Genomic DNA, 18879 nt, shown 5'->3' with positions numbered 1-18879 from the left:
ATGACCCACCCGTGACCTTGCAGCATGAAGATTTTCCTTTAACAGCCAACATATCATTTGAGTCAATAAATGCAGGAAATGCAATCTATTTGTGTGGTTTAGGGGTTGAAATGCCAGTTCTAATCAATAACAGCGTTTAGTAACATTTACACCCGGGGAGGTATTGTAATATCATATATATGTAGTCGCGAGGTGCTACATGAACCTCCAGGCAAGGGACGTTCATCTCAAAATTCCTTTTCAAAGTACTCTGAAGCATTCCCTGGACAATGATAGTTAAAATTCAACTCATTCGATATTTGGCCGTTTGGTGGATATTGGTTATTCATGTAGATTAACTCAGCGTGCAAAGGGGAAATCGATTCTTTAGAAACATGACACTCAACATAGATACCAACTGATGCTGGTGCTTATGTTCATTAGTCTTGGACTCCCAGCCTACGTTGATACTGACAAAGTTGTTTTTTCCCTATTGCATTTATTGTTGTCACCAATGTGTGACCTTTGCCCTACGATGCCGACACAGAAAATGAACGGATTTAATTAATCCCGGGGTTTGGCGCCATCGATTCCCCTTGTGCTGTGTAGGTACGGACAGAAGGATAATACGCGTGTTCAAATGTATAGTCATTAATGTTTCGGTATCATCTTGTGCGTAGAAATGTAAAATGAGAACTGACGGAAAGACATTTTACTTAGTAATGGACTTAGCATGGCAATGTAAACAGATGCATAGTATGAACTCTTATTTGCATTTTACTCATAGCTTCAATGGCATCTGCCGTGTACTAAATGCATTTCAGAATAAGAGGTTTTGAAACTCACTCACCCAAGGATACCGCTTCTAATATTAGTTTACATGTAGAGATTTACCATGCTTTGAGATTAGATATTAATGACGACCGAAGACATTTCCAGAGATTTTGAAGAACGGTTGTTAAACACCTGAAGTCACACTTGTCATTATGAGTGTTAGTTGTTTTGTTACTATGGACATTTGTAGCATTGTGTACTCCATTGTCGGAAAGTGCTACCTTTTGGTACGATGTGATGCACATGACTGTTTCCCATCTTCTGAGAAGAGCGCGAGCGTTGTTCAAAAGGGAATGCAACAGCATATTTTCAGATTTGGCCCGAATGATTTTGTGAAGTTTCAAGCACTACAAACATACTCACATACGACATCCTGAGCACTTTAGTTGCAACGATTACTTTTGCAACTTGAGATCAAGTATCTTGAAATATTGCTATGACAACTGTCTCCTTCAGTGGCACAACAGATTGCTGTCATATCAGACAATGGTTCTGCTTGTGACCGGAAAAAGTCCTTAAAGCACAATTGAAACAGCAGTGTCGTTATGAATGAACGCGTTGTACAAACATTGATATCTCTGTAGGACTGATGCTATTAGAGTCCTATCTACTCACTGTCTGCATGGTAACTCAAAATGTGTATTTCTGGAATTTATCACAACGTCAATGAAAGGTACATGAAGTCTTGGCCAGAGGAGACGGCCCTGCTCATGTGTAACTGTGCTTCTGTGAGAAATACGTTGTTCTGGAATACAGAAGCACTATTACGGCTTTTATCACGAAGGCCTGTAAATAATCGCAACTGAACGAATTATCACTTGATACCAGGAGCTGCTATCTACGTTTTCAGGGTTTGGTGATAGACAATCTGGCAGATCACACAGTTCAAGCTGACCGCCTCCGTGGTCCCCGCCCCGGCCGCGCCATACCGCGTCACAACGTTTAAAGATGGTACTTGTTTGTTACCCTGCCCTGCGCTCTGCATTAAAGGGGCTAAAACAAGGACTGGACGGTTCGGAGTCAGTATACTGTGTCTGAGTAGGGTATTCATGTTAAACTGCGGCATGGTATCTCAGTGACCAACAATATATCTTCATCCTTTGGAAACGTTTTCCCTTCAAGGCTTTGACACATGTTACAACGTATCGTTACAACCCATCATACTGAACAACGTTACAATGTATAATTACAACTCATCATACACAACAACGTTACAATGTATCATCACAACTCATCATACACACCAACGTTACAATGTATCGTTACAACTCATCATACACACCAACGTTACAACGTATCGTTACAACGCATCATACACACCAACGTTACAACGTATCGTTACAACTCATCATACACACCAACGTTACAACGTATCGTTACAACTCATCATACACACCAACGTTACAACGTATCGTTACAACGCATCATACACACCAACGTTACAACGTATCGTTACAACTCATCATACACACCAACGTTACAACGTATCGTTACAACGCATCATACACACCAACGTTACAATGTATCGTTACAACGCATCACACTGAACAACGTTACAACGTATCGTTACAACGCATCATACACACCAACGTTACAACGTATCGTTACAACTCATCATACACACCAACGTTACAACGTATCGTTACAACTCATCATACACACCAACGTTACAACGTATCGTTACAACGCATCATACACACCAACGTTACAATGTATCGTTACAACTCATCACACTGAACAACGTTACAACGTATCGTTACAACTCATCAGACTGAACAACGTTACAATGTATCGTTACAATTCATCATACAGACGACGTTACAATGTATCGTTACAACACATCATACAGAACAACGTTACAATGTATTGTTACAACTCACCATACAGAACAACGTTACAATGTATCGTTACAACTCATCAGACTGAACAACGTGACAATGTATCGTTACAACTCATCATACACACCAACGTTACAATGTATCGTTACAACTCATCATACACACCAACGTTACAATGTATCGTTACAACTCATCAGACTGAACAACGTTACAACGTATCGTTACAACGCATCATACACACCAACGTTACAATGTATCGTTACAACCCATCATACACACCAACGTTACAACGTATCGTTACAACGCATCATACACACCAACGTTACAACGTATCGTTACAACTCATCACACTGAACAACGTTACAACGTATCGTTACAACTCATCAGACTGAACAACGTTACAATGTATCGTTACAATTCATCATACAGACGACGTAACAATGTATCGTTACAACACATCATACAGAACAACGTTACAATGAATTATTACAACTCACCATACAGAACAACGTTACAATGTATCGATACAACTCATCAGACTGAACAACGTGACAATGTATCGTTACAACTCATCAGACTGAACAACGTTACAATGTATCGTTACAATTCATCATACAGAACAACGTTACAATGTATCGTTACAACTCATCATACAGAACAACGTTACAATGTATTGTTACAACTCATCATACAGAACAACGTTACAATGTATTGTTACAACTCACCATACAGAACAACGTTACAATGTATCGTTACAACTCATCAGACTGAACAACGTTACAATGTATCATTACAATTCATCATACAGAACAACGTTACAATGTATCGTTACAACTCATCATACAGAACAACGTTACAATGTATTGTTACAACTCATCATACAGAACAACGTTGCAATGTATTGTTACAACTCATCAGACTGAACAACGTTACAATGTATTGTTACAACTCATCATACAGAACAACGTTGCAATGTATTGTTACAACTCATCATACCGAACAACGTTACAATGTATTGTTACAACTCATCATACAGAACAACGTTACAACGTATCGTTACAACTCATCAGACTGAACAACGTTACAATGTATCGTTACAATTCATCATACAGAACAACGTTACAATGTATCGTTACAACTCATCATACAGAACAACGTTACAATGTATTGTTACAACTCATCATACAGAACAACGTTGCAATGTATTGTTACAACTCATCATACAGAACAACGTTACAATGTATTGTTACAACTCATCATACAGAACAACGTTACAATGTATCGTTACAACTCATCATACTAAACAACGTTACAATGTATCGTTACAACTCATCATACTAAACACCAGTAATAAGAACAGGTATATCGATGAGGCCATGTCCAGGTTAGTGTTACTTTAGGTTGTTGATGCTCAACGAATATACATTATACATTTGTTATACATGCTTAATCCGTGTTATTGTTTAAGGCCATTTCTCCAGCTGCGAAGCTTGCCAAGGCTTAATTGAAGCAAACGTTGTGATCTTTGATAGAATGTCATCCTGTCGATGTGGGTCCTGGCCTTACTGTGACATTCAAACAGACAAACAGTATTATTCTGTGGGAACACTTAAAGGTGCTGCTAAGAGTTGCCATATATGTTGATGATCTGGTATTTTTCCATTTGTGATTGGAGAGGTGGTACACAAATGTACAGTCGTCTTCCTCGTGTCCCTAGTGACATTGGTGTTCTTGTCAAAAATATACATTATTGACGTCATATATATCGTCAGTGCACTATTCTCACCATTGCCAACACTGTCATAAGCTCTAGTCATTACCACCACCCTCAACAATGTCATCACTCTCATATTTCAAGTTACTTTCGCCATTGTCACCGATATCATACTTCTTGCCACTATCACCACTGTCACCTTTAGTCACCACTGTCATATGTCTAGTCGTCATCACCAGTCACATTGTCCTCACTGTCATACTTCTCGTCACTATTACCAGTCGCCATTGTCATCACTGTCATATATCTCGTCACTATCACCACTGTCGCCATTGTCATCACTGCCATACTTCTCGTCACTAGCACCACAGTCGCCATTGTCATCACTGTCATACATCTCGTCACTATCAACACAGTCACCATTGTCATCACTGTCATACTTCTCGTTACTAGCACCACAGTCGCCATTGTCATCACTGTCATACTTCTCGTCACTAGCACCACAGTCGCCATTGTCATCACTGTCATACTTCTCGTTACTAGCACCACAGTCGCCATTGTCATCACTGCCATACTTCTCGTCACTAGCACCACAGTCGCCATTGTCATCACTGTCATACTTCTCGTTACTAGCACCACAGTCGCCATTGTCATCACTGTCATACTTCTCGTCACTATCAACACAGTCACCATTGTCATCACTGTCATACTTCTCGTTACTAGCACCACAGTCACCATTGTCATCACTGTCATACTTCTCGTCACTAGCACCACAGTCGCCATTGTCATCACTGCCATACTTCTCGTCACTAGCACCACTGTCGCCATTGTCATCACTGTCATACTTCTCGTTACTATCACCACTGTCGCCATTGTCATCACTGTCATACTTCTCGTCACTAGCACCACAGTCGCCATTGTCATCACTGTCATACTTCTCGTTACTATCAACACAGTCACCATTGTCATCACTGTCATACTTCTCGTCATTATCACCAGTCGCCATTTTCATCATTGTCATACATCTCGTCACTATTACCAGTCGCCATAGTCCTCACTGCCATACTTCTCGTCACTATTATCAGTCGCCATTGTCATCACTGTCATACTTCTCGTCACTAGCACCACAGTCGCTATTGTCATCACTGTCATACTTTTCGACACTATCACCAGTCGCTATTGTCATCACTGTCATATACCTCTCGTCACTATCACCAGTCGCCATTGTCCTCACTGTCATACTTCTCGTCACTATCACCAGTCGCCATTGTCATCACTGTCATATACCTCTCGTCACTATCACCAGTCGCCATTGTCCTCACTGTCATATTTCTCGTCGTTATCACCAGTCGCCATTGTCATCACTGTCATACATCTCGTCACTATCAACACAGTCGTCATTGTCAACACTGTCATATACTCCTCGTCACTATCACCACTGTCACCTTTGTCATCACTGTCATACATCTCGTCACTATCACCACTGTCACCTTTTGTGACCACTGCCATACTCCTCGTCACTATCACCAGTCGCCATTGTCATCTATGTCTTACTTCTCGTCACTATAACCATAGTTGCTATTGTCATCACTGTCATACATCTCGTCACTATCACCAGTCGCCATTGTCATCACTGTCATACATCTCGTCATTATCACCACTATCACCTTTTGTCATCACTGTCATGCTTTTCGTCACTGTCACACTATCACCTTTTGTCATCACTGTCATGCTTCTCGTCACTGTCACACTGTCACCTTTTGTCATCACTGTCATGCTTCTCGTCACTATACCCAATGTCATTTTTCACAATCACCACTGTTATTATTGTCATCACTTTCATAATTTCAGTCACTATCGCCACTGTCATTATTGTCATTACAGCTGTCATCTTCATAATCGTCCCTAGTGTTTCGTCCTGTTTCATTGCGTTTCGTGACACTACTCCTTTTGTTCAGTTACGAGAGATACGAGTAAATGAACACCAATTGTCATGAAACTACTTTATAACCATCATTAATTATAACAAGGCACTTATATGAACCAATCAAACTGATGTATCGATTGTTTATTGGAGTCCTCCAGAATCAAGGGTCACTGAAAAGTCATGATATGTCATCTACTAGATAAGAGTATCCATAATGTTCTTCTCAAGGGGCACAACGGTAGTGCAATCTCATACAGACACGGGGATGCAGAGAGATAATTAAAGGTATGGAACCAGAGAAGAGGAATATTTCGGATGACTTCAAACCACATCTGCCATCTAGAGACACTTCAAAGACGTCAACATGTAAGGGGATATGCCAAAGACGTCAACATGTAAGGGGATATGCCAAAGACGACTACATGTAAGGGGATACGCCAAAGACGTCAACATGTAAGGGGATACGCCAAAGACGTCAACATGTAAGGGGATACGCCAAAGACGTCAACATGTAAGGGGATACGCCAAAGACGTCAACATGTAAGGGGATACGCCAAAGACGTCAACATGTAAGGGGATACGCCAAAGACGTCAACATGTAAGGGGATATGCCAAAGACGTCAACATGTAAGGGGATACGCCAAAGACGTCAACATGTAAGGGGAAACGCCAAAGACGTCAACATGTAAGGGGAAACGCCAAAGACGTCAACATGTAAGGGGATACGCCAAAGACGTCAACATGTAAGGGGATATGCCAAAGACGTCAACATGTAAGGGGATATGCCAAAGACGTCAACATGTAAGGGGATATGCCAAAGACGTCAACATGTAAGGGGATATGCCAAAGACGTCAACATGTAAGGGGATATGCCAAAGACGTCAACATGTAAGGGGATATGCCAAAGACGTCAACATGTAAGGGGATATGCCAAAGATTATCAGCAATTGAGAAATGGATGAAGAAGTCTTCAAAGCCGTGATAAATACCGAATACACACGGAGTGAAAAGGAAACGACATTTAGTTTCCTGGTCAGAGATGGGCGATTGATGTCTTCGGTAAGACTTGTATTATTCTCAATAGTTCGGCATCGCATTGTGCGTGTCTATATGCAGAACGTGATAGAAGATTTGTACAACGTGATATAACATTATTAAGTCTCCTGGGTTGATAAATCATTTCATGAATTCTATCAGACTGGATATTAAGATGGCTTTACACTGAGGGAAAGAAGCTTCTGTATGTTTAACATCACAGACATATAAAAACTGATTAACAAGAGTAACATATCTCTTCCGTCACAACTGCTGATGTGGATATAGAACATGTACAGTTCAAACGACAGTACAGAAAGTGGTAAAGAATACTTTTTATCAAGAAAGCCAACTATCACGTTGCACAGGTTCCTGGAAACGTTACACAGAGCTATCTTAGAGCTACAACTGTCGTAATTGATTAGTCTATGTTAAAGTATGGGAGTTACGATCACTCAGCGCTAAGATCGCATGGTGGAACGGGGCTCTGATTCTTAGTCCATTGCAACATATGTACGAGTTAGACATACACAAGAATGTCCTATACTGGCGGTACTTTATACAACAGAACACAGGGACCTCGTGTTGATGTCCAGCATGGAGTCTGTAGTCTTAGGTTTTGGTTGGAGCAATACCAAAAACACTGTTTGTGTTATGTGTACTGGGTTAACCATTGACGTAAGCGATCTGATGGTTTAATCACAATGATGATCAAAAGAAAATAACCAACGAGAGTGCAAGAATTACGGTTTTCCCCAAGTGAATGAATTCTGTACGTCCCGAATCGAGAGATCAGATATCATTTTAATAGAACATGTAAAAGAAGACGTATGTAATGTCATCCCTTCAGAGAAACAACACTGACGTCAGCCTATTGTCCAGATGACGAAATGTCATGGACAATGGATGACGTCATATTGTATAGTTCTCAATAAAGCAATGTAACGCCATATTGCTTCAACCAATCAGCATTCTACCATGAATTTAGAAAATACTCTATTTTGATTGGTCAATCGGGGGTATTAAATCACAATAAACCCCTCTGATTGAAACAGCCGATTTGACGGAGGCATTACCGCGGAAGCTAATATTCATGGAATAGTACTTTTTTTAGGCATTGTCGGTAGGCATATTTATATATTTTTATCTACAATTATAGGTTACACAATGCAAAGTTGCGGGTACTACGATATTGTATTTTGGCAACACATTTCGTGCAGAAAACACGAAAACAATACACAATGAGGATGTATTTTAAGTTTTGGGGACAACGACTGTGGCGTCATATCTTTTGTGTCACAATGAATTAGTTTTCTCTAGGGGTGCCCGCCTCATGTTTGCATCCCCAGTTGCCGTGCTTATATGCTTCAATGCCTGTTCTAGTGAAGCATTACGGTGTAAAGAAACTGCTTGAGTGCCATATCTTTTTAAAAGGCTGTTGTCGGCGATTCCGCAATTCAGACAACCCACTCAAAACACTGGACTCAACCCATGCCACTTCACACAATATACTTGCTAACACCAAATAATTCTGTTCCATCGTCAATGAGAGCGGTTAAATCTACAGGTGATCTAGCTCTACATTGAAAACACAGTATGTTTATCGCCTAAATCAACTATCGGAAATGCTATACACTTTATCTGTCTACCCTAAAATTTTATATAGGAATGTATATTTTTTGGGTAAAATCGAATAAATGTATCAACAAATGAATATTTACTATTGATGCATGCTGACGGATGTTTCAAATGAAACAGAAAACGATTTGGATATCCTGACAAACTGGGACGAATTCGTAAAACATGGCGATCTTTACCAAGAGAAAGACAGTACGTTTCAATTCGTGTCGACATTGATATCATGACCAAAATGCAATAGGTTGCAGCCCAGTACAAGACAATTTCAAACGTCAGCTTGATTAGATAATACCTTTAATAACATCTCGTCTTCTTATATCTGAAATCAGATACGTCAACGCCACCCGATACAAGTAGCCCTTTTATACCGGAGCCGGGCTGTGTAGGATAATTCAAGAGCTACATACTCTATGACACACAGGATAGCTAAAGAAGGTGCCTACGACAGGATAGTCCTTCTGTTCATATTAAACAACTTCAATATCAAAGCATTTGAAACGTGTTCATTGATGCTGTGGAAGTGATGGTGGCATTTGGTGAAAGTTGCTCTTGTCAGGGGTAAACAATAAGGTATTGTAACCAGCTGTGACAGCCATTGGGAAAATACCACATTGGGCATTATATAACGTTGAATATTGCGAAAAAAATAGTTCTTCATCTTAGATTGAATTCATACAGCTTGGATAAAACAATTTACATTCAAATAAGGAGTTGGTAAAAGTAATTTCGTGCAAAGCATTTTGGTAAAACATTACATATTCGTCCAAAGCATTTGGATAAAACATTACTTATTCGTGCAAAGCATTTGGATAAAACATTACATATTCGTGCAAAGCATTTGGATAAAACAAGAAATACACGTGTAAAAACATTGTTTTGCAATTTGGAAAAAAACGAATTCGCAATTCGTGAAAAAGCCTTTAACGCACATCAAACATTTAACAAATATGTAAACACATTTATTTTGTAATTATCATGTTCTTTGATCAAGACGTCGTCAATACATCTTTGGTTCGTCAGCACCATAGCCGTGCCGACTGGTGACACCGAAGTGATGCAACGAAGTGATACTTTTTCTGCCTGAATCACTTCAGGGTTTTCTTCAATAATACGCTGATAATTGAAATTATGTTAGATGAAGTTAAAACCGAACTCACTCATTCATATTCATGTCGTCCTAAAGCAACAGGGCGTGGATTGTTTGCTATTTTCTATGTGCTGCTCCTGTGTGTCCTTATGTGTTTCACCCTGAACAGTACTTGCTTGACGGCATGTAATTAGGTTAGGTATAGAATAAAACAGTTCCATAATGCTTCTGAAATTACACAGTGAAAATTACCAGAATGCGATCTCAGTGAAAAGGTTTAACGGATCACCTGTCATTAAAGACCTCTTTTGAGCGAACGGACGACCAAAGCACTATAACAAGACAATGATCAGATCTCCAAGAGACCGATTGCGATGTATTGCGAACACAGTTTTTACATGTTTAATGGTTACAGAAATGTTTTTTCTTAAGAACAGTGTCAGGAGCTGGGGAAAATATATAGTTATTTAAAAAGTTCATGTTTCATTTGTCTGATTGATTACCCCAACAAATCCGTGCCGTGAACACACGTTTTCAAGGTAAACGAAGTTATGAGCACCTAATGCATGTACCTCGTTAGACCCTAGAAATATAGCGATGGATTAAACGCTGAATGCAAAGAATCAACACTTAGGTCTACAGTTGAAAACAGCTGGTGTTGTCTGAATTAAACCGGCGGGGAAAGATGTGAATTGCAACGATTGTGACGAAAGCTAAGGGTGGTGATGAACGAGCATGTCTTTGAAAATGAAATACGAACTTTAGAGGGAATAAATTCATGGGTTTTTGAACTAATGACGTTCACCTCGCAGCGAGAAGTAACAGCAGTATAGTAATTTTATAATTTTAGAAAAAAAAATTTTTTTAATGAAATGTGTTAATGAAAATCAACACAAGTGATACCAGCATAGGTATAAATATAACCTTAAATAATGGTAGTTGTGTATATCATTTCGTAGGTGAGCGAACCCCGCGATCCAGCACGGCAGCTATTCTGATAGATAGCCACAAATTAGCTCATGTTGGGTTGGAATACAGCGCCTTCAAGACACATGACACTGAATGCACCAGAACGAAATAAACACCATACTTTAACTCACATAGTGGTCGGTTCGTCAAAGTCAATCAATTTTGAATTTCAGATTTGAAACAGAAGTCTGTGACGATTTGTGTACAAATGTATACACATTTATTGTTCTTCAGCAATGATTAGTTAATCCGAATATTTGTTAATCCGGACGAATTTAGTGGAACGTTAGATTCCCGATTTTCGGACTCGCACTGTAACAGCTCCAGTTATCTCACAAGGCGTTGTATTTTGTTTAGTAGTAGGACTGACTCCCGGGTAAAGGACACAATGCACTCATGTCTCGCGATGTCTCGCGTGACCCAATTCTGTCACACAACAATTTTGCGCCACATCGGAGATGGCACCGAGGATAGTTCCAGTATGTGAGATAGTCAAACTTAGAGGAGGTATTTTTTCCATCTGTCAATCAGGTTGGGAAGATAAGACGTTATTTCGTCTGGAAAAATCGATAGCTTTTCTATGAATCAAAGACTTGGTGCCGTTGTGTCCCCGAAATAGAGCTGTATGTTAGAGATAATGGACTATTAAACTCGATGACTTGTTTAATAATGTACCTATACAATGTTAAGCTTCGTCTCAGCGGCCTATATTTCATAACCAGAACATGAATAGTGGGACATATCGCTGTGGAATCATCTAACATGGGTGTCCCGATTTCACAATGATGTCTTATATTCCTTCCTCGTATGACGTGCCGTGGGGTAGTCTAGTGATTAAAGCGTTCGATCGTCACTTCAAAGGTCCGGGTTCGAGTCTTTACAGGGGAACAATGTGTGAAGCATATTTCTGGTGTCCACGCCGTGATAGTGCTGGAATATTGATTGCCGTAAACCCATACTCACTAAATCAGATATTAGGATGCTGTCCAGTGTCATTTCCTACGGGTATTGTACCATTTTCTTTGTCTGTTGTAAGATGTTGGTATCCTGCGCATGCGCATATCAACTTCATAGGGATAAGTTTTGTTTAGCAATAATCCAGCGATATAAGGGTGGCCAGTAAACAATCGCGTCTGAACCATACAAACCAGTGACTGACATCATGAGATCTGTTAAACGATTATATGCAATCAAGCTAGTCTGACAATCCGACCCATTTAGTCGCCTCTTACGACAAACATAAGTTGTCAGGACCTATATACGTACCCCCCAAAAGATAAGTGAAAGTTGTTGACACTAAGCTATTGGTGACTAGAGTCGATTTGTTACAGTATCAATATTCATTACAAACGTGAATTTTAACCTGTTATGGAACGTCGATTTCCACTAGACATTAATTATCATTAAAGACAAACATTATGTAAACATCATGTAAACAAGATAAAGATAAATGACATTTAATGTTTCCTTGTCTAGGACATGACAAGTATTAAAGATGAGGTTTTATTGAGATGACATAAAACGTCGTCTATATGTATATTTGTTGTAGGAATTGACATTTAGTGTAAGATTTCTAAAAGGATTGTGTTCAAACTAACATGCACAAAACTCCTAAACAACAATCTATACTCAAACCCATCCACATACAATGTGTTTAAATGGAATACAGGCATAAATGTCAACACGTATACATTCATAACTATTTAAATCATAGAGCATAGCGCGGCTTAAAAACGAAGAATTAGGTTATCCCCAAAACCACCGTGGTGAAACCTGTCTTTATGATCTTTTAACCGATTTTTTATCTACATCCCGTGGTTAATAAGCTGCATATTCTATGAAGTCTGTGAATTACTTATACAGATTTCAAGTCTTGTGGGAATACGTTGTTGAATACAGAAGACGTCGACTTGGGTCGTGGTGGCGGACAGTAGAAACATTGTCAACAACCTCAGCAGTTGTAGAAAATCAATGTTGAATTGTTGCTCTAGCCAGGAGACATAAACCTTATGGTGTTTTTCTTACATTTGAATGAATCAATGAATTGTATGGGACAAGATACCACACTTCCAGAAGAATATTACGACGTCACAACGATCGTTTATGACAAAAGAAATTAAGAGAGTGCAAGATTGGCACGATATTGGTTTCTGAGAAACAAATATGAGTCGACCTTCAGAATGTCAAGTAAAGGTTATATATAAGACTTCAGAGCAGTAAACATATAATATATGCTCGTTAATGCATGCGGACGGATACGTATATTACAATACAAGTAGACCGGTAAATCGAGGTTTCATGTGAGGCCATTATAGATAAACCAAATAAACGTTATAGACATTTTATGAAACTAATTACAAAGGACAAAGAAGCTGCTTCTTACTAAAGTTTCAACGTTGGTTACATGTCTCCATGTACAACTTTATGAGAGATTTTGCGTATAATATTATTTTTTCGTTGACAATTCAATAATTCAAGATAACATGTTGAACTTTCAATGTACTTTGCTGAAAATTCGAGCTCATATGATGGTAAGAAAACATGTAACGGTTACGTTTATCTGCATAATGTACATGAATGATGATCTGTATTATTCTCATTCCTAATTCAGACGAGCGCGTATTTGGTGTTAAGTCTTAATTGTTATAACATGACTGAGACAATCATTCTTTGAAAAATGCAAACAATATAAACATAGTTAACATATAATCAATATGTAATTCATTTCTTGTTCTCGTTCAATCTACTATACTAATAGTCTGTATTTCCCAAGAGGTTAAACCAGTACAATGAGTATACAGTATTTTGAAAACCGTATACAAATACATTACATTAGATAACTAATTTCATTCGTGACAACTCGTGTCATTCCGGGACAAGCCGAATGAGGCTTAAGTGTAACGGAAAGATGCGAGACGCGATGAATATACAACGAGTCTATTTCGGATATACAACCATGTCCGTGAGAACAGAACAGCAGCACTATATTTACGCTAAGGCCGGGATATTCCGCGTATGAGGTACAAAGTTACAAACAATATATACATAAGATGGTGGGATGGTTTACCTGAAAGATTTTAAGGTTTTCATGATGACATTGCAGGATGTTTTTACAGAGTAACACTTACTTTTTACAAGGAAACAGTATATTTGAATTTAACATAATTCCGGTGGTAGGACAACGAAAACTATAAATCATCATTCATTACCATACACGCATCAACACATGTCTCACATACACTCTTCAAAAAAAGAAACGCACAGGTAGTATGTAGTTCATTGAACCTGACTACACAAAAATTCCGGTATATAAATTGGATATATGTTATTGGAAAATGTTGGTGGCCTGATATTCGACAAACGGTGCGTCAAAATGCAGCCATTGTCGATTTGCAATGTCCTAAACGGGATTGTTTTCACACTTGTTCAAAAATGTCACGGAGGAAAACAGTACAGCAAAATGCACGTGCAAGTTTTGGCATTCGTACTTCGTGGTGGTGGTATAAAAAGGAAGCCAATAGTTTGTCATTCAATTGTCAACATTTTTCAAGTTCGGAAATACCGAGACTCAGCGCTACCGATCGGAACATCGCCATAGGACGTATCCAAAGAGGGGAATCGCAGTTTTCTGTTGCACGTCATTTCAACGTCCACCACAGCACCATTTGCCGCCTTTAATACACACAGTTCAATTCCAGTGCAGACCGTCCGAGAACCGGCCGACCAAGAGTTACCGCCCCTGCACAGGATCGCTACATTCGCATGCCTGGTTTGAGGAGGATATCGGACCAGACTGTCAGGAACCATCTTCGCGAGGCTGGAATCCGACCCAGAAGACCAGTTATGGTGGGGGGCCATATCCTACACCAGGAGATCTGACTTTGTTGTGGTTCGGGGACATTTGACAGCAAATCGCTACATGAAACAAATTCTCCAACCTCAACTTCTTCTAATCATTGACCGCCAGAGGGAGCCCACAGCTCGTGTTACGGTAGACTACCTACATAATGCCAACATCAACGGCTTGCCCTGGCCGTCGAGATCTCCAGATCCCAACCCAATCGAACACCTCTAGGATGAGTGAGTGAGTATAGTTTTACGCCGCTTTTAGCAATATTCTAGCAATATCACGGCGTGGGACACCAGAAATGGGCTTCACACATTGTACCCAAGTCAGGAATCGAACCCGGGTCTTCGGCGTGACGAGCGAACGCTTTAACCACTAGGCTACCCGACCGCCCCACCTCTAGGATGAAATCGATCGACGTGTACGCCAACGTCAGAATACGCCGCAGACACTCCGACAACTGGCCAACGCGTTACAAACAGAATGGCGCAGAATTCGCAGGACAGAACACTTATCCAGTCAGTGCCAAGGAGATGCAGAGCCGTGATTGCTGCCCGGGGCGGTCACACGAGACAGTTCAGCGCAACCTTGTGGCCTCATGTGACATGACAATGAACAGTTTTCAATGCCTTTGTACAACGATAACATTTGACTATCTAGCTAAAACAATCATATTTGTATCTATTATATTAAATTAAATATATCGACTTAGGTACAATAAATTTACTAATTAAAAGATCTTTCTGTGCATTTCTTTTTTTAAAGAGTGTACTTCAGTGATAAATTAACAAAACTCATTGAATATATAATTCATTGTCATGGCAACCACAAATGTACAAATGTCATTATATATAAAATTTATTGTCATGGTACTCAAAAGAACGAACAGAACACTTCAAACTTGAAACCTAACATAAGACTAATTCTTCGAACAAGGATCCTGCTGTTGCCATAGAGCGTAACCCGAAGAGATAGTTTCTGAAGAGCGTTTTCGATAAAAGTAAGAAGTATTTCTATCAAGTTTCACTAAAATAGATCTCGAAATAGATTTAATAAGGCTGTCATTTCCAAACTCTTCACTTGAAAAATTCCGAAAAGAACATGGTAATTGGCTTCCGACATTCAGTCCCCTGTCCGTCAGGCAGAGCAGTGGATTCCAAGACTCATTAATTGCATGTAGAGATCTTTGACCCTGAAGAGATACAGTATTGGCAGAGAGATATCGATATGGTTCCGCTTCCTTCCTTGGTAATGGGATGATATAGGTTACCATGGACAGGATGTAATTTAGTAAGCGACAAGAATTATGTTAAGGCAGACTGTTCTTCCTGCTGGGCGTGCTGTAATCTTGAGACCATGAAATAGTTGTCATACATCCATTGGTGTTTCAGTAAATGTCTAGTCCGTCATACAAACCCTGAACAAGTAAATCCAATATAGCCCATGCAAGTCTATAACAGTGGGCAAGTCTAGATTACTGCGGCTTAGTCTCTATGCTCCTCTTTATAATATTTTATTAGGATCATTTAACAACTTTTTTTACTGTAAGATATGTTCATTTCAGAAACTATATGTGAGTCTAACAATATCATGTCTATCTGAATGTGTTATGTTATTGATGTATACTTTCATTCTGCGTATTCATTAAGCACGATCCGTTCTCAAAACCATCTCCAGTCCCACAGTTCAAATTGTCTTCCTATGGACAAAGATAATTTCCTCGAGACGTTTCATTTCTTGAGAAGGCATTACCTCTTCAAAGCCAACTCTGAGAGACTCTGACAACCCTCAAGTCACAATTAAAAACATGTCTCTTTCGAAGTACCTACAACTAACTTTAATTTCTCTCTTCTTCAGCGCATTGAGCATGCGTGAGTGTGCAAGTGTTGTTGTTGTTATTATTATGATGATGATGATGATGATGATAATGATGATGATGATGATGTACAGATTAAAATATAAAATGCAGCAAAGAGGGTTTGGGTAACCCTAGCACAGAAAGCCTTCTGTTTCACTTTTCAGGCCAGCCGACTTCATCCAAGGACTCTGCAGGGTTGCTGATCTTCTCAACACACTGCACATAAACTCGATGCAGTGGTCGTTCAGCAGTACAGAAACCATTATTATTATCATTATTTACATGCTATCTAAGCACTCTGTCTTCACAAGTTATTTTACGTATGTTTAACATGTAATTAGAATCCCCACTTGAAAGTTCAATTGAGTTTTGTTAAACACTCGGTAAACGAAGGAGATTTTCAAAATGCCAAAATAATATCTCTTCATAATGGGAATTGTTAGGATGTTATTCTTCCATAAATGGGACGAATTTGCCCATCATGCCTTGTTTTGGTTGTGGTCGTGCTGCACAAGAACAATGTGTTGATCTGAACTCTACACTATAATCGCTATGAACTCTCTCTACGCCAGGGTCAAATGGGTAGTCATACTTGTATTTCTGGGTTAAGCACTAATAAGAAGTGGGCGCTATAAATCCCTAATTAATTCCTTGTATTTCTTAATCAGGTCATTCATACAGCCAGGTGATTCCTCTGCTGTCTCGACGTGGATTACTTAGTTTAATCTACCAACAACTGTTTACACTAATCAAATAGAGACAGTGGCTAAATCGCACAGAGAGATTTGATTACAAAGTCAAGACCTACGCGTAGCAATGACCAATTGACCGTGGCAGTGCTGTGTCCATCTTGAAACATCTCTGTCCCCGAGACTGCTCGTATAAATGTTTGGTGTATATGAATTGGAAGCCTTCAATCTAAACATGGAAATACGAATTCTTACTAACTTTCTTCTGTATCCTGGGTGGACAGGAAGCAATTGATAGAAGTGACCCATGAGAACCAAACTTTGTTCAGACAACACTATTTCTGGTCCCGTACAATCACGCTACCCGCTCCTTCCTTGAGAGTACCCGTAGCCGGTCCCGTGCAGGAATTCCTCGTGCTGAACACTCTGCTTGAACAAGGGGCGATGGGGTCTGTTGGTACCTCTGTCACACAGCTTGTGGACTCCCTAAGTCCACTGAGGAATACATTTGTGAAAAATAAACAGCAGGCACGTATTTTTATGAATTCGTATTTTGATAACACTGGAACCGTATCACCCACATCAATACTTACTTATATGAATATAGCATCACATTAGATCGCTAATTTAGTTATAGATAGCATGGTGATGTCGACTCGGGATTGTCTATTGCATTAAGTCGTGCAATAATATGAAACAGATCTATGAAAATTGATTACGATGCATGGCATATTGTACTTGTCCAGTGACATCCGATAAGGTTGCCGTGTTTTACGACTGTTACCATACATCAAGCGATACCACGATATGTTAGTATCAGCGTGCTTCAGTCAACCAGGGTGGTTACCTGCACGTCACGTTTAGAAAATGCAAAATATAATAGGATTCAGGTATATTCTTGCGTAACAGTAATGGTATGTTTGCTTGCTGTTTAACACCACACTCAGCAATATTCCAGTTTGTGAATTAATATATATTAATTGGCATTGGGAAAAACATCACGTTTATTTCATACTATGTGTTTGTATAGGTAACGTTTCAAAATCAAGAATTGGCCGATGAAATACCAATACACTTTTACCTTCCAATAGCCGAGTCGTTTCTCAATGCGATGTGACCGGTGAAGATAAAGGACAGAGGAAGCTTATGTGAAGGTTGCATTAACGTTTCCTGTAATGTTTAATGTAAAAAGCCCCTTATTTGTGCCAATACACGAATATGCTGTTTATCTATTGTATACAAACCAATGATAATAACTACCGACCTACAAGGAATTACACATAATCTGTCGCGAGAGAATTAATGTCCAATCCTGGCAAGACATTCAAAATTACTTCATGAAGAATAGCTATTCCGTAATTGGTAGTAGATTATTCTGTATATTATTATTATTATTATTATTATTATTATTTACAGATTGAAATAAAAATGCAGCAAACATGGTTTGGTGATATCTACAGTTCT

At 39.3% G+C, this 18879-nt stretch overlaps 1 protein-coding gene across 2 annotated transcripts in view; it reads right to left on the bottom strand.

The window, feature by feature from the left end:
* Positions 1-18879, bottom strand: part of LOC124138947 (short transient receptor potential channel 3-like) — a 224263-nt gene that overhangs the window by 96498 nt on the left and 108886 nt on the right. The gene's annotated exons all lie outside the window — the stretch shown is intronic.

This window comes from Haliotis rufescens, unplaced genomic scaffold (genome assembly GCF_023055435.1).
Source record: "Haliotis rufescens isolate VD_foot unplaced genomic scaffold, xgHalRufe1.0.p SCAF_19, whole genome shotgun sequence".
Classification (NCBI taxonomy): domain Eukaryota; kingdom Metazoa; phylum Mollusca; class Gastropoda; order Lepetellida; family Haliotidae; genus Haliotis; species Haliotis rufescens.
This window is presented reverse-complemented; position numbering and strand designations above follow the sequence as displayed.